This window comes from Chlorocebus sabaeus, chromosome 11 (genome assembly GCF_047675955.1).
Source record: "Chlorocebus sabaeus isolate Y175 chromosome 11, mChlSab1.0.hap1, whole genome shotgun sequence".
NCBI classification, from domain to species: domain Eukaryota; kingdom Metazoa; phylum Chordata; class Mammalia; order Primates; family Cercopithecidae; genus Chlorocebus; species Chlorocebus sabaeus.
The window spans coordinates 65,188,936-65,207,137 of record NC_132914.1 but is presented as its reverse complement, the minus strand read 5'-3'; the positions used below and the strand labels follow the sequence as shown (position 1 = coordinate 65,207,137).

General features: G+C 39.9%; 1 long non-coding RNA gene across 1 annotated transcript in view; it reads right to left on the bottom strand.

Moving 5' to 3' along the window:
- LOC103238671 (uncharacterized) overlaps positions 1–3,621 on the bottom strand; it is a 45,236-nt gene extending 41,615 nt beyond the window's left edge. The window contains exon 1 of the long non-coding RNA XR_012094530.1: positions 3,489–3,621. This is a non-coding gene — a long non-coding RNA (uncharacterized lncRNA). The remainder of the gene's footprint in view (positions 1–3,488) is intronic.
- Positions 3,622–18,202: the final 14,581 nt, after the last annotated feature.

Genomic DNA, 18,202 nt, shown 5'->3' with positions numbered 1-18,202 from the left:
TCACCACTGCACAAGGACAGGAAAGTGACAAGAGGACATATTTGTCAGATTTTCAGCTACTTCAGTTTCTTAAGTCAAGCTGCAAATATCACAAATATAATTTTGCATGCCGTATTTTGGCTGTTCATGGTGGTTATCAACTGGTGGGAGGACCAAAGGGAAAGAAAATTGGATATAAAATCAAGGGATGTTTTCTGAACCTTAAAGTTGGCACTGTTATATTATCTCTACTTTTGCAAACAATTTACCTTTCTTTGTTACTGTGTAAAGTCAACACCTGCTTTGAGTTATATTTACTCAAAGAAAAACAGTGTCTAGTTTGGTAACCAAAATACCATAAACTGAAAGGAAGTAGATTAGTCCTAAAAGAAACTAGACTGGGGTATGTAGCAAGAGAAATAAAGATTTCACTTTAGTATTCTGTACAATGGAGCATAAAGGCTTTTATGGCATGTAAATGAACATTAAAACAGCATCCCTATCAAATTGAAAAGGATTAAAATGTTGCACGTGGGCAAGGATATACAGAATTGGAAGTCCTCACTGTTAGAAAAGCACAGAGCAGTTATATAATACCTTCTAAAACCAACAGTAAATGTGTCCTCCAACGGCTCCTAGGGAACCTTTGACCTATGTGGAGGAAACACGTGTGAGGGCAATGTTGCAACATTATTCGAGATAGAAAGATCTTTTAAACAACCCAAGATGCCACTAACAAGACAATAGATTGATAAATTTTAGAATAATGTTTCAATGGAATTCTATGTAGCAGTGAAAATAATGTGTATCAGCATGGATAAACCTCAAAAATTTAATGGTGAATTACCAAAGCAAGATATTAAAAGATATGCAAAGTACGATATCATTCATATAACATCTAGGAACACAAAACAATACTCAATATTATTTGTAGATGTCTAGGTAGCATAAATACAGAAACATCACGGGAAGATAAACATCAAATTCAAAATGTGTTTGCTCCTGGATACAGAGACAGAGAGAAAGAGAAAGAGAGGGAGAGAAAGAGAATTGGCTTGAAAGGTAGTACATAATTAGCGTCAACTTTAACCTTTCATTCCTTGTGAAAAATCTGAAATAACTATGAGAAAATACGAGCGATAACATGTAACAAAGCTGGATGACAAGCACATGGACACTTATTCTTTCAATCTAGATGATTCTCTCTATCCTTGAGCTATTTCATTTAAAACAAACTTTTCAAGGTCACAGAGCTCAGAGGTGGCAGAATTTGCCTAGTTTTCTTTTAGGAAGTCTTGTTTTTTGAACCTATTTAAGGGCCTTCCAGCTATTTAAAAGAGAGGAGTCATGTGAGGGCATAGTTGCAGTACAGAGCACTGACTGAGACCTCCCCAGTGCGGAACAGCCAAAGAGCCTTGGCGAAAGTTTTGGGTTTAACACGGCCCATCCTGCTGGCTTTCCTTTGAAGATGCTGTGCCCATTGGATCAGCAGTCTCAGCTACTAAAACTTTCCCACAAGTGATCTTAATATCCTCATTCATTAAGGTGGCAAAGAACAAGATTTTCTCTAGCACTCATATGTGCATCGGGGGTCTGTCTGGATCTAGCCACAGTCGAGCATCTCCCGGTCTCCTGAGTGTGCCCTGTGACCTGCTCCCCCTCATCTCTACCTTCTTAAGTTCCACCCATTCTCTAGAGCCAGCCACACCTCTCAGCCCCACGGAGGCTTTCCCAGATGCTCCAAACCTATGCAGTCGCTTCCTTTTCAGATCCATTATAGCAGCTTACCTGCCATTTAGTATGTGCTGTCTTTTATTTCAGGTCTTCTTAAAACCCAAGAATCAATACACTTTAAAGCTAGGAGCGGTTTTACAGAACACATAGTCCAATTTGCTCTTTTTGCTAATGAGAAAATGGAAACCTAGAGACACTTGGTAAATAATGGAACCAAGACTAGACTCTACCCCTCCTTTGCCAGTATCTGGTATCATTTCACTGTGACATGTGTGTGTCCTGAGAAGGTGTCAGGTTCTTTCTGGAGAGCAACTTGTTTGAATCTATAGCATGTGCATATTGGATCTTCAATAGCCATATGCACATGGTGACATGGTGCTTCACCAAACCACATAGGACAGGTAGAAGAGAAATAGTTTCTTGTGTAGAACAGAGTTTAAAGTTTTTTAAAAATTATTAATGTAGCGGTGGCTCGTATCTGTAATCCCAGCACTTTGGGAGGCCGAGGCGGCAGATCATGAGGTCAGGAGTTTGAGACCAGCTTGGCCAATGTAGTGAAACCCCGTCTCTACTAAAAATACAAAAAATGAGCTGGGCGTGGTGACGGGTGCCTGTAATCCCAGCTACTTGGGAGTCTGAGGCAGGAGAATCGCTTGAAGCCGGGAGGTGGAGGTTGCAGTGAGCCGAGACGCGCCACTGCACTCCAGCCCTGGCAACGGTGCGAGACTCTGTCTCAAAAAAAAAAAAAAAAAAAAGTATTAATGTATTTCAAACCTTTAGGTGTATAAAGTTTCCTTTAAAAAAGGATTATAAAACTTCTGTTGGTCATATAAGATGTTCAGGTGTTTCTGTTTTTGTTACTACAAGCAAAACAAAGTTAATTGCTCTTAACTTTGTTCCCTTAATTCCCTGCTAAGGGTAAGCTCAGGGAGGATTTATATGGACCAGTTCTGACCATTGTAGATTAAAGACATTTCTTTGAATTTCAGCGGAGAAACATTCTCCCATGCAGCCCTTTTACCAGTTAAGTTGAAGAAACTTAACTTTGTAGATATTGTTTTTAATTTCATTTCAGATAAAAAGAACATTAAGAAGTCAATTTAATGAGCAAAATTATTTACATGATTTAACTTAATTTGGCAAGACAGATGGGAAAATATAGAAGAAAACAAAAGCAAATGTGAGAATACATACTTGGAACTGAACCAGTACTGTTAGCAGTAATTATGCAATTAGCAGTTATAATTACATTTTTAAAATCACCCTAAATTATCTAAGACCTATGATATGTGACATGGCGCTTATCACCTTGAACAACTTCTCTGAATTCATTTTAAAACTGAGTACAGCCCCCGTGGCATTTTCTTCCCAACTCATCCACCTGTGACCATGTTAAGAAGAAATTCACTAGAATAGTTCAATCAAAGCTTACTGTGAACACACAACTTAATCAGTGTTCTACATGTTCATTTCAAGGTTATTCTGAGATCTCAGGAAGGGTTTGTGAGCTTCCTCAAATGCAAGAAGTCTCAGAGGAATTCATCCCCCTGAGCTCAGTGGAGACATTCCAGCCACGTGGGTCTCCGGTCTCCTTCCTCCTCTCCACCCCAGCCTTCCTCCTTCTTCTTCCTCCCTCACAGCAGATATGACAAACACCACCCGCTTACAGTCGGTTCTCCTAATTCCACCCACAGGAGCTAAAAACCTAAAGAAAACACATTTACTTTTTTAAAAATGTAATTTACAGACAGCAGTTTCATGAAAAATGTTCTCACCCTCGTTGTGCTAGTTCACTGTATCTTTTTCTTCCAGACTTACTCCTTCCCGAATGACTTCAGTTTTTGCTGGCATTTCTCTGAAAGTATACTTGAGATCTCTTTAAGAGTCAGAAAAGCTACCTGAAATTGCAGACAGCTTCCTGTTGGGCTCACGTTTTGCAGAATCCACGCTTGGTGTGCAGAAGGTGGGCAAGGTGTTTGAAAAAACAGGAAGCACCTGTGAATGTGTGACTTTATTTCTGGAAGCAGAAGGCTCCCTCTGAGATGGCTCTAGATGCTTTCCGCTGTTTCACCTATGAGCATTTTGCAAGGCCTTTCAGTACTTTGGGGGCTATGAACAGGCTTCCGAACGGCAGGATTATTTGGAAAATCTGGGACATGGTGGAAATTCATAGCTTTTCTATTTTTTTTTTCATGCAACTTTCTTTTTTTTGTTGGGGGATGTTGGTTGATATGCATGTAAATGAAGGTAGACTTTTAATTGCAATGGGGAAGTTAAAACCAAATGAGAATTAGAGATGTGTGTAGCCTTATGGGTGATTGCTTTCATAAGAACATGTTTGTACTCATTGATTCCTTTACTCAATAAACAGTATTGAGTGCAAGGCACTGAGATACTCCCTAGGAATCCACCGGGGACAAAACAGTGGTTGTGTGAAGTTTCATTCACCTGTTTCAGTCCCAAAATCACCTACAAGAAAATGTTGTATTTCAAATTTGCATTTTTATATTTGCATGTGTCTGTATGATTTACTGATGTGTTCAATTGAAATCCCACTGAAATAAGTCCCCTCCTCTGTATGAGGTACTCTAAATGACTGTTGGTGGCTGGCTATTCCAGCTTGGGCAGCCCCTGCCTGCCTTTTCAGGTCATGCATTTGGTGACATTAGTGGCTAATTAGGTTAATCCTGTTCCTTGACTGGAGAGACCATAGCTAGCTGCTATCCTGCAAATATACTCTTGGCTGTAGATCAACTGGACTGCAACATGTGTCTGGATTGTTAAAGACCTATTACCCGTCTTTGAGGAAAAAGTTTCAACAGCTTCTGTTCTAGTTTTTCAGTAGCTTTATTTTCATATCTGAGCAAAATCTGGCACAGAGTAAAGAATACAGCTCCCTCCCTCTTTTATATGTGTGTGGCCTCAACAAGTCACGTCACGGCCAGTTTGAAAATCTCCAAGTAAACAGTTCTGATTTTTTGGTAGGCTATGCTGGAGAAAATGCAGAGGGGCTGGGGAAAAAGAAGACTGAGTCTAAAGTTTAGCTCTGCCACTTACTAGCTGTGTGAACTTGGGCAAGTCATTTAGCCTTTCTCCAAGACCACCTTTTTTCATGTGAATGGAAATAATTCTCATACTTACCCAAGCAAGTATCATGAGAACAAATTATGTAAAGTATATAGAACATTATATAATACATATCCCCAGGTTCTAGAGATGGATCAGTGTTTGAGCCAAGAGGCATGGGATTGATCTTGGAAAGGTCACCCTGGCCCTCTGTGCCCAAGACACCTCTAGCATAAAGACTGAACATGTCCTGTATTGGGCTCCTACACATTTACTGAGCACCCATATATGGGAGTCACCAAGCCAGAGACTATTGACACAGACAGAAGTGTCGGGTTCCTGTCCTCAACACAAATGAGGTTCCTCTATCTTATATCCGTTATTGGAAAAGGGAAAGGAAGATTTTCTAAGGTTAGAATGAAATTCTAAAGTAATTAATTGACTGCCAATCATTGTTAAAGGGCACTTTCCATGTTGTGTTATCAAGAGCACTGGCAGGCACGGGCAGACCAAGGGCCTTGAGTGGCTTTTCCACTTATTACGTGGGTAACTTTGGGCAAGATACTTTGTTCTGCTAAATCTCAGTGTTTTTTTTCAAAATGTGGACAATAGGAGCATGTTCCTGACAGGGTTCTTGAGAAAATTAATTGAATTAATAGGAGAGAAAGAGAGAGAGAGAGAGATTTTCTGTCTCCAACATATGCAAATTCTGTTTGCATATGTTGATACATTAGTCTGTTTTCTCACTGCTATAAACACCCAAGACTGGGTAATTTAAAAGGAAAGAGGTTTAATTGACTCACAGTTCCACATGGCTGGGTAAATCTACAATCATGGTGGAAGGAGAAGGGGAAGCCAGCACCTTCTTCACAAGGCAGCAGGGAAGAGAGAGAGTGAAGGGGGAAGAGTCCCTTAGAAAACCATCAGATCTTGTGAGAACTCACTCGCTATCAGGAGAGCAGCATGGGGAAACTGCCTCTATGATCCAATCATCTCCCACTAAGTCCCTCCCCCAACATGTGTCAGTCACTATATTAGGCATTGAAGATACGAAGACAAAAGAAAATTCTGGACTTCAGTTGAATGAGAAAGGAAAGCACAAATGAGCAAATTGATTAGTACATGATGAATGTTATAAGGAAAGCCTGGAAAAGGTCTCAAGAACAAGAGGAGAAATTTTACTATTCTACCTGGATGAGGTAAAGTGTTAAGAATTTATGATTAAAGGTGTTCCTAAAGGTGGACCTCAGAGGCAAAAAAAAAAAAAAAAAAAAAAAAAAAAGGGTAATCAAGCTGTCCTCTTATTTCTTATCCCATGGGAAACACTGACCAAACAGGAGGGATTTCAGTACATCATTCCCTAATCAATGACATCTGGGATTTTCTCAAGTTCTGTAAAAGCAGCAGTAACTCAACAACAGACAAGTGGTTGAGATGAAACAGGCATGCTTGGGGTTGGACAACCTGGTGCTTTATAAACTGTGAGTCAAACTATGTTTCTAATTTCTCTCGGTTTCAGGTTTCTCACATATAAAGTGGAGATAGTGGTGCCAGCCTTTCAGGTTATTGTGGGATATGAGATAATATGCCTGACACACAGTAGGCACCCAGTATGTGTTAATGAATATTTCATGTAAGATAAAAGTTGTCCCGTCAGAGAATATAAAGGGTTTTTTAAAATTTGTGTTTGATTAGGTTTTTAAAATTTGTTTTGCTTGTAAAGACAAATCTTTCACCGACGCATGTGATTTCACCTCCTCTTATCTCCTCTGGACTCTGCTACGCAAACATTTCCTTCATTTTATTTTTGACCAGGCTTATGACTAGTATGTACTAGCACAGTGATCCTGCCTTTACTTCCCCTCCACCATCTCATTCCCTTCACACTTCAAAATTAGTTGGGGGTTATTAGGGGCTGAATTGTGTCCCACCTCCTGCCCTGCAGATTTATATGCTAAAGTCTGTGTTGGTCAGGGTTCTCCAGAGAAACAGAAACAATAAGATGTAGATTAAAATATAGATATATAAAAACAGCTTTATTATGAGGGCCTGGCTTGTGTGATTATGAAGGATAAGAAATCTCACCATCTGCCATCTGCAAGTTGGAGGCCCAGAAAGCTAATGGTATAGTTCCAGTTCAAGCCCACAGCCCATAGAACCAGGATAGCCAATGGTGTAAGTCCCAATCTGAGTTTGAAGGCCCGAAAACTAGGAGCACTGATGTCCAAGGGCAGAAGATGGATGTCCCAACTCAGGAAGAGACAGTGAATTCACTCTTCCTTTGCCTTTTTGTCCTACTTGGGCCCTCAGTGGATTGGATGCCCAACCACACTGGGGAGAGTGGTTCTTCTTTGCTCAGTTTATGAATTCAAATGTTAATCTCTTCCAAAAATACCATCATGAACACAACCAGAAATAAATTTTCCAGCTATCTGGGCATCCCTTAGCTCAGCCAAGTTGACACAAAAAATTAGCCATCACAAGTTTTTAACACCCGTGCCTCTGAATGTGACCTTATTTGGAAATAGGATCATTGGCTATGTAATTATATTAAGGTCACACTGGAGTATGGAGGACTCCTAATCTAATATGACTGATGTTCTTACATAAAGGGGTAATGAGTTTGCAGACACACATGCAGGAAGAATGCCATGGAAAGATAAAGGCAGTGACTGGAGCGATGTGTCTATAAGCCAAAGAATGTCAAGCTGGGCCAGGCCAAGGTAGCTCATGGCCTGTAATCCCAGCACTTTGGGAGGCTGAGGCAGGAGGATTGCTTCAGCCCATGAGTTTAAAACCCGTGAAAGGGTTATAGTGAGATATAATCTGTACAAAAAAATTTAAAAATCAGCCAAGCATGGTGGTGCACACCTGTAGTTCCAGCTACTCAGGAGGCTGATGTGGGAGGATTGCTTGAGCCCAGAAGGCAGGAGTTGCAGTGAACTGAGATCGTGCCACTGCACTCCTCCCTGGGTGACAGAGAGAGATCCTGTCTCAAAGAAAAGAAAAAAAAAGAATGATAAGATGGTCAGCAAATCATCAGAAGCTAGGGGCAAGGCATGGAACAGATTCTTACAGTCCTTAGAAGGAATGAAACCTGTTGCCACTTTGATTTCAGATATCTGGATTCCAAAACTGTGAGAGGGTACATTTCTGTTGTTTGTGCCACCAAGTTTGTGGTACTTAGTTATGGCAGCCCTAGCAACTAATACAGGGCTCCAACAGAAGCTGGATGCATGGGGATCAGGGTCTTGAAAGACTAGTAATACTCCACGTATTGAGTTAGATCAATTAGAGGACCCAGTTCTCCATCCCTCCCTGTATCCATATTTTTTGCCACGTAACTGTGCCACTCCTCCAACTCGAGGTAGTAACTTTCTCTGCCCCTTGACTTAGTGACTTGCTTTGGACCATGAAATGTGAGCAGACATGATATGGCATTGGTCCTGAGCCTAGTGATAAAGGCAGCGATTGGAGTGATATATCTACAAGCCAGAGAATACCAAGCTGGGCCAGGCCATGGTAGCTCATTCCTGTAATCCCAGCACTTTGGGAGGCCAAGGCAGGAAGATCACTTGAGCCCATGAGTTCAAGACCAACAAAGGCAATATAGTGAGGCATTGTCTCTACAAAACAATTTAAATATTAGCCAAGCAGGGTGGCACATGCCACCTTGAGAGGCCTTGTTTGTTCCTACTTTTTCTGTTTCCATAGTCAACAGACGACAGTGCTCCATTTTGTCTGTTGGTCTCAGGAAAAGCATGAGAATCTCCTGGAGAGGAGTCACCTCAGCAAAGGTGTCTCCATTAACTCTCAAGTTTATGAAAAATAAATACTTACTTTTAAAAACCATTGAGATTTTGAGGTTTGTAATGCAACAATCATTGACTAATTCAGCTACTTTCATTTTCTTATTTTCTTCTAGTCTAGTTTTGCCTATTGAATATTATATTTTATTATTAATTTTATTTCATGTTTACCAAGAAGGTACTACAAAGTATTAATTATTAAAAGAGGGCATTGGGTCAGATAGAGATAAGCACTAATGTACTGAATGATCTCTTAGAGTTTCTGCAATATCTGTATATCTTGGGCTCTTAAATGTTGAATGCAATAAGAGCTTTAGTATCTTAAATTTTCAGTATGGAAAGAAAGTTGGTTATTTAAAAATTTTTGTAAAATACCCAAATGTGAACTCAATTGTGTTATTTAACTTTCCTAAACCTCAGTTTCCTCGTTTATAACATGAAAATAATAATATTGACTTATAAGGATTCCTGTGGGTATAAAATTTATTATCATGTTAAGTGAGAATGACAGTAGATAAGCTGGGTTCAGTTTTCAAAGATGTCTTCAGGCTGTAATGGCAAGAAAGCTAACAAGATCGGCGGTGGAGACAGTTATGTGTTTCCCATAGCATTTCCTCTTTCTGGAAATTCATGGAAATCTACTGTTTTAGCTAATGAAATATGTAAGCCACTCCCCAAATTGGCCTTTAAAATCAGAGCGACCCTCCAGTCCTCACTTCCACAGCTCCAAGTGACCCTTGGAGCCATGGGGACCTACTGGCTTGGCTATGAGATGGAGAATGGTTTTCAGACTCTCATCCAACTGTAGGGTTAGCAAATAAACTTTTACTATGGTTGAGTTTTGGGGGTTTGTTTGTTGGGGCAATGTTTTAGTCCCTTTGTATTGCTATAAAGGAATACCTGAGGCTGGGTAACTTATAAAGAAAAGAGGTTTGTTTGGCTCACAGTTCTGCAGGTTGTACAAGAGGCATGGTACCAGCATCTGCTTTCTGGTGAGGGTTTCAGGCTGCTTCCACTTATGGCAGAAGGTGGAGGGGAGCCAGAGTGTGCAGAGGTCACATGGTGACAGAACAAGAGAGAGATGGAAGGTGTCAGACTCTTTTTAAAAACCAGCTCTCGGAGAACTCTCTTGGGAACTAATACAACAAGAACTCACTCATTAACAGGAGGAAGGCACAAAGCCATTCAGGAGAGATCTGTCCCCATGGCCCAAACACCTCTCATTAGGCCCCTCCTCCAACATTAGAGATCAAATTTCAACATGAGGTTTGAAGAGTCAAATATCCAAACTATAGCAGGCAACACACATGGCTTTCTCTAACCAGTACAGGATCTTAGACCACCATCACGGAAGACGGTCTCTGGTGAAGGGAAATGGTAACTCCCTTCTACACTAAGCATTTAGATTGCTGGTTTGCTTCTAAGCTCCACACTTTAAGAGAGACAATTTTGTTGAAGAAAAAAAACATTATGATGAAGGAAGGAAAGATCTGCAAATCGTGATATTATCAGAAAACATTGAAAACTATAACACTCCACAAATATCCTGGAGAAAAGAATATTTGTGGAGCATTATAGTTGTCTTTAAATGGTTGAAGTTTGGGGCAGAAATTTTTTTCTATCTGGTTGCAGGTGTCAGCATTTAAGAAAATGAGCTAAATAGGACTGATTTTGGTTTGACATACAGGGGAAATTCCATTCTCTCTCTGAAAATGGCAAGGACTACTTCTTGAGAGAATATGTACCTTATTACTGGATGTGCCAAGTAATATCTTGAGAGCCACTTATAGGGGGTGTTGTAAGAGGAATTTATATATTAGATAAAAGGTTGAATTATGTGACTTTTAAGTTTCCTTCAGCCTCAAAAAGTATGTTCCTAAGAACTATCACCTTGGATATTTCAGTTTTTAAAATTATACTTTTGAGTACTTCAATTTGTTTAAATCAAGGCACACTTGTAACACAGGGCAATACGTATATACACTTGCTCACAGCAGGATTAATTTGGATTCAGGCTGACACTGTGCTCCTCTTCTGCAATCTAATTCAAATATAGACAGCGGTGAACTGACAATAGAGCAGCATGTGGAGTTTTAGCTCCTCTTGGGGAATGGAGGACGTGCAACCAAACAGGTGGCTTCAATTAGGAGAGCAGCTGCTGCCAGGAAAAACCAGAGGGAAATCATCAAACCACCAAGGAAGCAATGACAGGTAGATGGGGTCAGTCCTGGGATCCCCTGGAGCATCGCCAGAGAACACGGCCCCACTAGGCCAGCACAGCCAAGATGAATTGAAAAGAAAGGCAGTAAAATGTTGAGTTCTATAGGTATATCTGTTGGTGATAAAGCTGACTTCCCTTTCAAAGCTGTAATGCAAAGTTTAAAAACAGAAAAAAGAAAAATAGAGAGCATGAGACTGCTATTTAATGAGATGACAACAGAGATGTGCTTAGACTGCTATTTAATGAGATGACAACAGAGATGTGCTTGAGATAATGACTTCCAAATTGTGAATGAGTCTGTAAAACCCTGAGTTCAGCCCATCTGACTATGCTTAGAGTGTTCTCCGTGTACTTTGGAGCTTTCCTGCCCCCATGCCTGCTTGAATACAAGGCTGATTCATTTGTTTGAGTTATCCTTGAATACCCCCTTGCTATCTTTTCAGAGCGCAACAACAAAGGGCATGTTCTCTAAAAGCAAGGCCAGGAACAAACCCTTTTAAAAGCATTGAGAGTTAATTTTAATGGGAATGGAATGGTCAAGGAGAAAGACAAATGGGAACATATCTTTGTTTGGCAGCTGCTTTAATTTATTTCCTACTAATGCAATCCCCTTCGAAGTCTCTGATCCTAGAAGCATTTCCAAGAATCATTTTTAATTGGGGCAGATTCTACACAACCAAAGCGTATGAGAAGGTGATACTTAGTGGCTAATTCAGGCAGCTCTCCCTGTCTCCTCTGAAGAACAAGAATTCAATAATCAAGAAGCCATGACTTGGCAAAAATGGTAGTCTAGATAAGTATCTTCTCTATTATTTTGATTACTATTTTAAAATGTCTGTGGAACCTGTGAGTAAAAGGCCTAGTCATTGTCCAAGTCAGATGACTCCTGACTTACTCGGAGCTGTGATTAAACCCCCTGCTGCTGCAGTGGCGACTTGGGAAAGCTCTGCCACTGCTTGGTTAGCATCACCACAAAACCAGACGATCACTCTCATGTTCCCAAAAGGTCTCAAAGACGGTATTCCATTCCTGTCACATTTTTGTTTCATGGAATTCAGATATTCAGGAAAATGCCTTTGTAAAACTTGATTGGCAGGCACAGACATTTCGGTTCTAGGGCACAAGAATTTCTGATCACTTGTACTGGGATTGACAGAAGAAGTAGAAAATGAGGACTGATAACAAAAAAATGTAAAAAAGCAAGAAAGTTGTTGAGGAGAATCAGAGTTTTACTGGAAGGTTCAAGAAGACAAAAATGAACTAATGTAAACTAAAAAATAAACTGAGTTGTCTATACCTTCTATGAAGGCAGAGGGAACATGAACTTTGATCTACAAGATATAGCCAAAATTAGAGGGACGCCCCTCTCTGCAGACCTTATGCAGCTCACAAATCCTAAAATATTTGCTATCTGAACTTTTACAGAAAAATTTGGTTGATCCTTAATCCAGAAATAACCACCATTATTTTGGTGCCTCTTCTTTCCAATCTCTATTGAGCACTAGTGCAAATGTGTAAGAAAACAAAGGCTGTGATACTGCTGTTTATAGTTTTTATTGACATATAATATTTGTGCATATTTATAAAAAATGTGATATTTTGTTAAATGTATGGAATATGTAATGATTAAGTCAGGATACTTAGAATATCCACCACCTTCTTTATCATTTCTATGTGTTGGAAACCTTTCAAGTCTTCTCTTCTAGCTATTTTGAAAAATACAATACATGATTGTTAACTACAGTCACCCTACTCTGCTATTGAATGTTAGAACTCATTCCTTCTATCTAACTGTGTGTTTGTGCCGTTAACCAGCCTCTCTTCTTTCCTCCACCTCCACATACACACTTCCCAACCTCTGGTATCTGTCATTCTACTCTCTACCTCCCTGAGATAACCTTTTTTTAGCTACCATATATGAATGAGAGCCTATAATATTTGTCTTTCTGTGCTTGGCTTATTTCACTGAACATATTGTCCTGCACTACCATCCATGTTGCTGCAAGTGACATGATTTCATTCTTTTTTATGGCTGAATACTATTCCATTGTATATAATAGCACATTTTCTTTTCTTTATCCATTCATCTCTTGATGGACAATTTAGTTGATTCCATATCTTTGCTATTCTGTATACTGCTGCAATAAACATAGGGGTGCAGGTGTCTCTTTGATATACTGATTTCCTTTTATTGGGGGTGTGAATAGACAGCAGTAGGATTGCTGGATTGTATGGTAGTTCTATTTTTAGTTCTTTGAGAAATCTCTCTGTAATGTTTTCCATGGTGGCTGTACTGGTTTACATTCCAACCAACATTGTTCTATATAGTTTTGTATCTTGTGGTTTTTTTCCACTTTAATATTACATCATGAATATTTTCCCAAGTCATTAAATTTAAAAAAAATGAAAGTCCATTTACATTTGTACAAGTCAAATGTAAACAACTACATTTATGGGACAGTGCCCTTAGTAGTTAGTCCTATTTCCCCATGAGTTTAATATTTTAATCTATTTATCTTTTAAATAACAAAATATACCACTTTAGGCATTTTTAAGTGTGCAGTGCAGTGAGGTTAAGTACATTCACATTCACATTGTTATGCAGTCATCTCCACCTCCACCATTCTTCTCTAGAACTCTTCTTTTTTTCTTTTTTTTTCTGTTTAACTTTTATTTTAAGTTCAAGGGTACATGTGCAGAGTTGTTATATAGGTAAACTTGTGTCATTGGGGTTTATTGTACAGATTATTTCATTGCTCAGGTACTAAGCCTAGCACCCATGGTTATGTTTCCTGATCCTCTCCCTCCTCCCATCCTCCACCCTCTGATAGGCCCCAATGTGTGTCGTTTCCTTCTATATGTCCATGTGTTCTCATCATTTAGCTCCCGCTTATAAATGAGTACATGCAGTATTTGGTTTTCTGTTCCTATGTTAGTTTGCTAAGGATAATGACCTCCAGCTCCATCCATGTGGAACTCTTTTCATCTTGAAAAAAAATGAAACTTTGTACCCATCGAACAATAACTCCCCATTCTACCCTTTCAACTAAAAGCATAATTTTGAATCGTCATTGTATTAGTCCATTCTCACGCTGCTATAAAGAACTGCCCGAGACTGGGTAATTTATAAACGAAAGAAGTTTAATGGACTCAGAGTTCTGCATTGCTGGGGAGGCCTAAGGTAACTTACAATCATGGTAGAGGGCAAAGGAGAAGTAGGCACCTTCTTCACAAGGCAGCAAGAGGAAGTGCAAAGCGAAGGGGAAGAGCCCCTTATAAACCCATCAGATCTCATGAGAACTCACTTACTATCGTGAGAATAGCATGAGGGAAACCACCTCATAATCCAATTGCCTTCACCTGGTCCTGCCCTTGACATGTGGGGATTATGAGGATTACAATTCAAGGTGAGATTTGGGTGGGGTCACAGAGCCAAACCATATCAGTTACATAGTATTTATTTCGGTTTTACATTTCCTGGCTCTTTTCATTTGGTGCTTTTCTATCGATATTAGAAATAAAAGTTATTTTTTGAGTCCTGCTATTTGGAGTAATGAAGGGACAGTAACAAAAGTCTTATAGAAGAACTGTCAAGAGTGGTTATGGTGGCAAGTTTTGAAAATTTATATTTTTACTATGAGATCGTACGTAATGTAACTTAAAGGTGGTTTGAGGTTTGATAGAAAGTTTCAGGATAGTCCGGGAAACGAATTGCATGGAGTGAGGGTGACACCAGGGGGCTTGAGTGTCCCTCTGTCTAGATTAAACCTGTGCTTCACCAACCCCTGCTTCCATAAAATCCCCACACCACCCCCTCCACATCAGAAAGCAGCTTAGAAGAGGAGGAAGAGAAAACAAAAGAAGTCAGGGATGACTCCTACTCCGGGACTGCTGACGCTTAGGGATGTGGCCATGGAATCCTCTTGGGAGAAGTGGTCATGCCTGGAGCCTCTCCTCAGAGAGCTTTATGCAGAGATGTGATGTTGGAGAACTACAGGTACTTTATCTTCCTGTGAATCTCTCTTTTTGACCTGGGTAGTATCTCCATGTTGGAGCAAGGGGAAGAGCCTTGGACTGTAGAGAGCCAAGTGCAAATAGCAAGAAACTGAAATGGGTGAGAATGGATCAAATGTGTGATCACAGGCCTTTCCTTCTGGTCTCTGGTAAAGAACCAATTGTATGATATGACCCATTTCATTAGGTGAGCATTGTTTCTATCCAGGTTCCTGGAAGAAGAAAGACTCTACCTTTGAAAATTAAATATTGTCTGAATGAGAGAGCACTTGAGAGAGGTTGAGAACAAAATTGATGATGCCATTCATCGTGCTTATTGTGTTCAGGGTGCCTTTCTCCTCACAGGAGGGCACTGTGGGTTAAAGGAAAGAAATTATCTACCAGCTGACCATGATATAGAACAGGCCAAACCCTCAGGACTCTGGGATTTTTATGGGGGGTAGAGTAACAAGTTATTAGGTACTGATTATGTGGTAGAAATAATGCAGGAAAAAATGACCACATTCTCCACGGAAGGGCAATAATAATTGTATAGCAAAGGTTGATGAAAAATTGATCTCATTTTTGAAATTGAAGAAAGAACAGTTATCAGGGTGGAGAGTTCAATTTCAAAGACTAGAACGGCATGTTCTTTTTTTTTTGTTTTGTTTTTTGAGACGGAGTCTCGCTCTGTCGCCCAGGCTGGAGTGCAGTGGCCAGATCTCAGCTCACTGCAAGCTCCGCCTCCCGGGTTTAAGCCATTCTCCTGCCTCAGCCTCCCGAGTAGCTGGGACTACAGGCGCCCGCCACCTCGCCCGGCTAGTTTTTTGTATTTTTTTAGTAGAGACGGGGTTTCACCGTGTTAGCCAGGATGGTCTCGATCTCCTGACCTCATGATCCACCCGTCTCGGCCTCCCAAAGTGCTGGGATTACAAGCTTGAGCCACCGCGCCCGGCCTAGAACGGCATGTTCTTGAGTAGGATTCACATTTTAACTGTTAGCATAACAATTTGTTACTCTTATTCAAAATGTGTTAGAGTTCAAGTGTTTTAAATAATAAATTTTAACATTATTTCATAAAAAGAAAGAAAAAGAAAGTTTTGGAATTGTGTAATTCTGATCCCGTGACTTAAAAATTAGGACTAGTTAACCACTCTGTGTCTCAATGTTCTTATCTGAAAACCAAGGGTAATAAAACTGATGGGCGGGAAAGGCCAAGGTGACCAAATAGAAACAGCTCCCGTCTGCAGCTCCCAACAAGACCAATGCAGAAGGCAGGTGATTTCTGCATTTCTATCTGAGGTGTCCAGTTCATCTCACTGGGACTGGTTAGGCACTGGGTGCAAATGGAGAACAAGCAGAAGCAAGGTGAGGCATTGCTTTACCCAGGAAGTGCAAGGAGCCAGGGGACCTCCCTCCCCCAGCTAAGGGAAGCAGTGAGGGACTGTGCTACCTGCCCAGAGCACTACTTTTCCTACAGATTCTGGCAATCCATGGATTAGGAGATTCCCTCATGAGCCACCACCACCAGGGCCCTGGATTTCAAGCACAAAACTGGGCGGCTGTTCGGGCATGCACTGAGTTGTAAGAGTTTTTTCATACTCCAGTGGTGCCTGGAACTCCAGTGAGACGGGAGAACTGTCCACTCCTCTGGAAAGGGGGCTGAAGCCAGGGAACCATGTGGTCTCACTCAATGGGTCCCACTTCCATGGAGCCCAGCATCCACTTCCATGGATGCTGGCAAAGCTATGAAGAAATAGGAACACTTTTACACTGTTGGTGGCAATGTAAATTGTGGAATTGTGGAAGACAGTGTGGCGATTCCTCAAGGATCTAGAACCAGAAATACCATTTGACCCAGCAATCCCATTACCGAGTATATACCCAAAGGAATATAGATCATTCTACTATAAAGACACATGCACACATATGTTTATTGCACCACTATTTACAATAGCAAAGGCATGGAACCAAGCCAAATGCCCATCAATGATAGACTGGATGAAGAGAATGTGGTACAAATACAATGCAGCCATAAAAAAGAATGAGATCATGTCCTTTGCAGGGACATGGATGAAGTTGGAAGCCATCATCCTCAGCAAACTAACACATGAACAGAAAACCGAACACTGCATGTTCTGACTCATAAGTGGGAGTTGAGCAATGAGAACACGTGGGCACAGGGAGGGGAACAACAATACCAGGGCCTGTCAGGTGTTGGGTGGCAAGGGGAGGGAGAGCATTAGGACAAATACCTAGTGCATGCAGGACTTAAAACCTAGATGATGGGTTGACAGGTGCGGCAAACCACCATGGCACATGTATACCTATGTAACAAACCTGCACGTTCTGCACATGTATCCTGGAACTTAAAGTAAAATACAAAAATAAAAAATAAAACTGATAGGGTTGATATGTTGTTTAAATGAGACAAAGTACATGAAAATAATTTTAAATAACATGATGTGATGTGAATATTAGTTTTTATTATGCTTCCAAGACATTTGCTATCAAATAAAGTTATCATTTATGAGAGAAAATATTTTAATGGATTTTTTTGAGTGGCAAGGTCATTACATTGAAATCATAAGGAACAGAGGACATTTTCAGAAATAACTTTTTAGCAGCTCAAATTTTCCCTGGAAATTTACTATTGTCCTGGGAATATTGCAGGTTTAAAAGCTGAGCACTTCCGCATGGCATTTAATTAAAATGCAGCCTGAACATGCTATGTGAAGAATTTTAAACAGTCTTGTTCAGTATAAAATAGGCTCAATGTCAGTATATTATGTCTTTTTTTACTAATCATTTTCCCATTAGAATGCATTTGACAGTCAATTTGTGAAAAGATGGATTGGGATTTTGTAATTTTTATATTCTTCTTAACATTCTTTTTATTGTAATGATAAATTTATAATTATTGCCCATCCCATTTACAATGGTCTGGAAGGTAAATACTTAAAAATATTTATAAAAATCATATTGCTAATCTCTATTAACTTGAGTTCTCAGGGGTCTAATAACATTAAATAGGATAAAATAATTTTAAAAACATGTTTCACAAGTAACACTCTTTAAAAAAGCCTCCATCTATGTAAGTAAAGTAAAATGGATAGATATAAATAATATTATTTGTTAAGTATTCAGGATTTTCCAGATTGTCAATTATCCACATCAATCACTGCTATTAATAAAGTACACCAGATAACTTTACAACTCAACTGTTGTCTATAGCTTCTTGTTTTTACACAACAATGTGGAAATTGGAATTGAAGAATCAGATGGTGACAAAGGCCATTTGGAGTTGCTTGGATTCCCTAGTAGGAGGGGTGAAGCTAAGTTCATGGGTCCTCAGGTTTGTACAACTTCTTTTAGAAAAAACATGAAAATTTAATCCAAA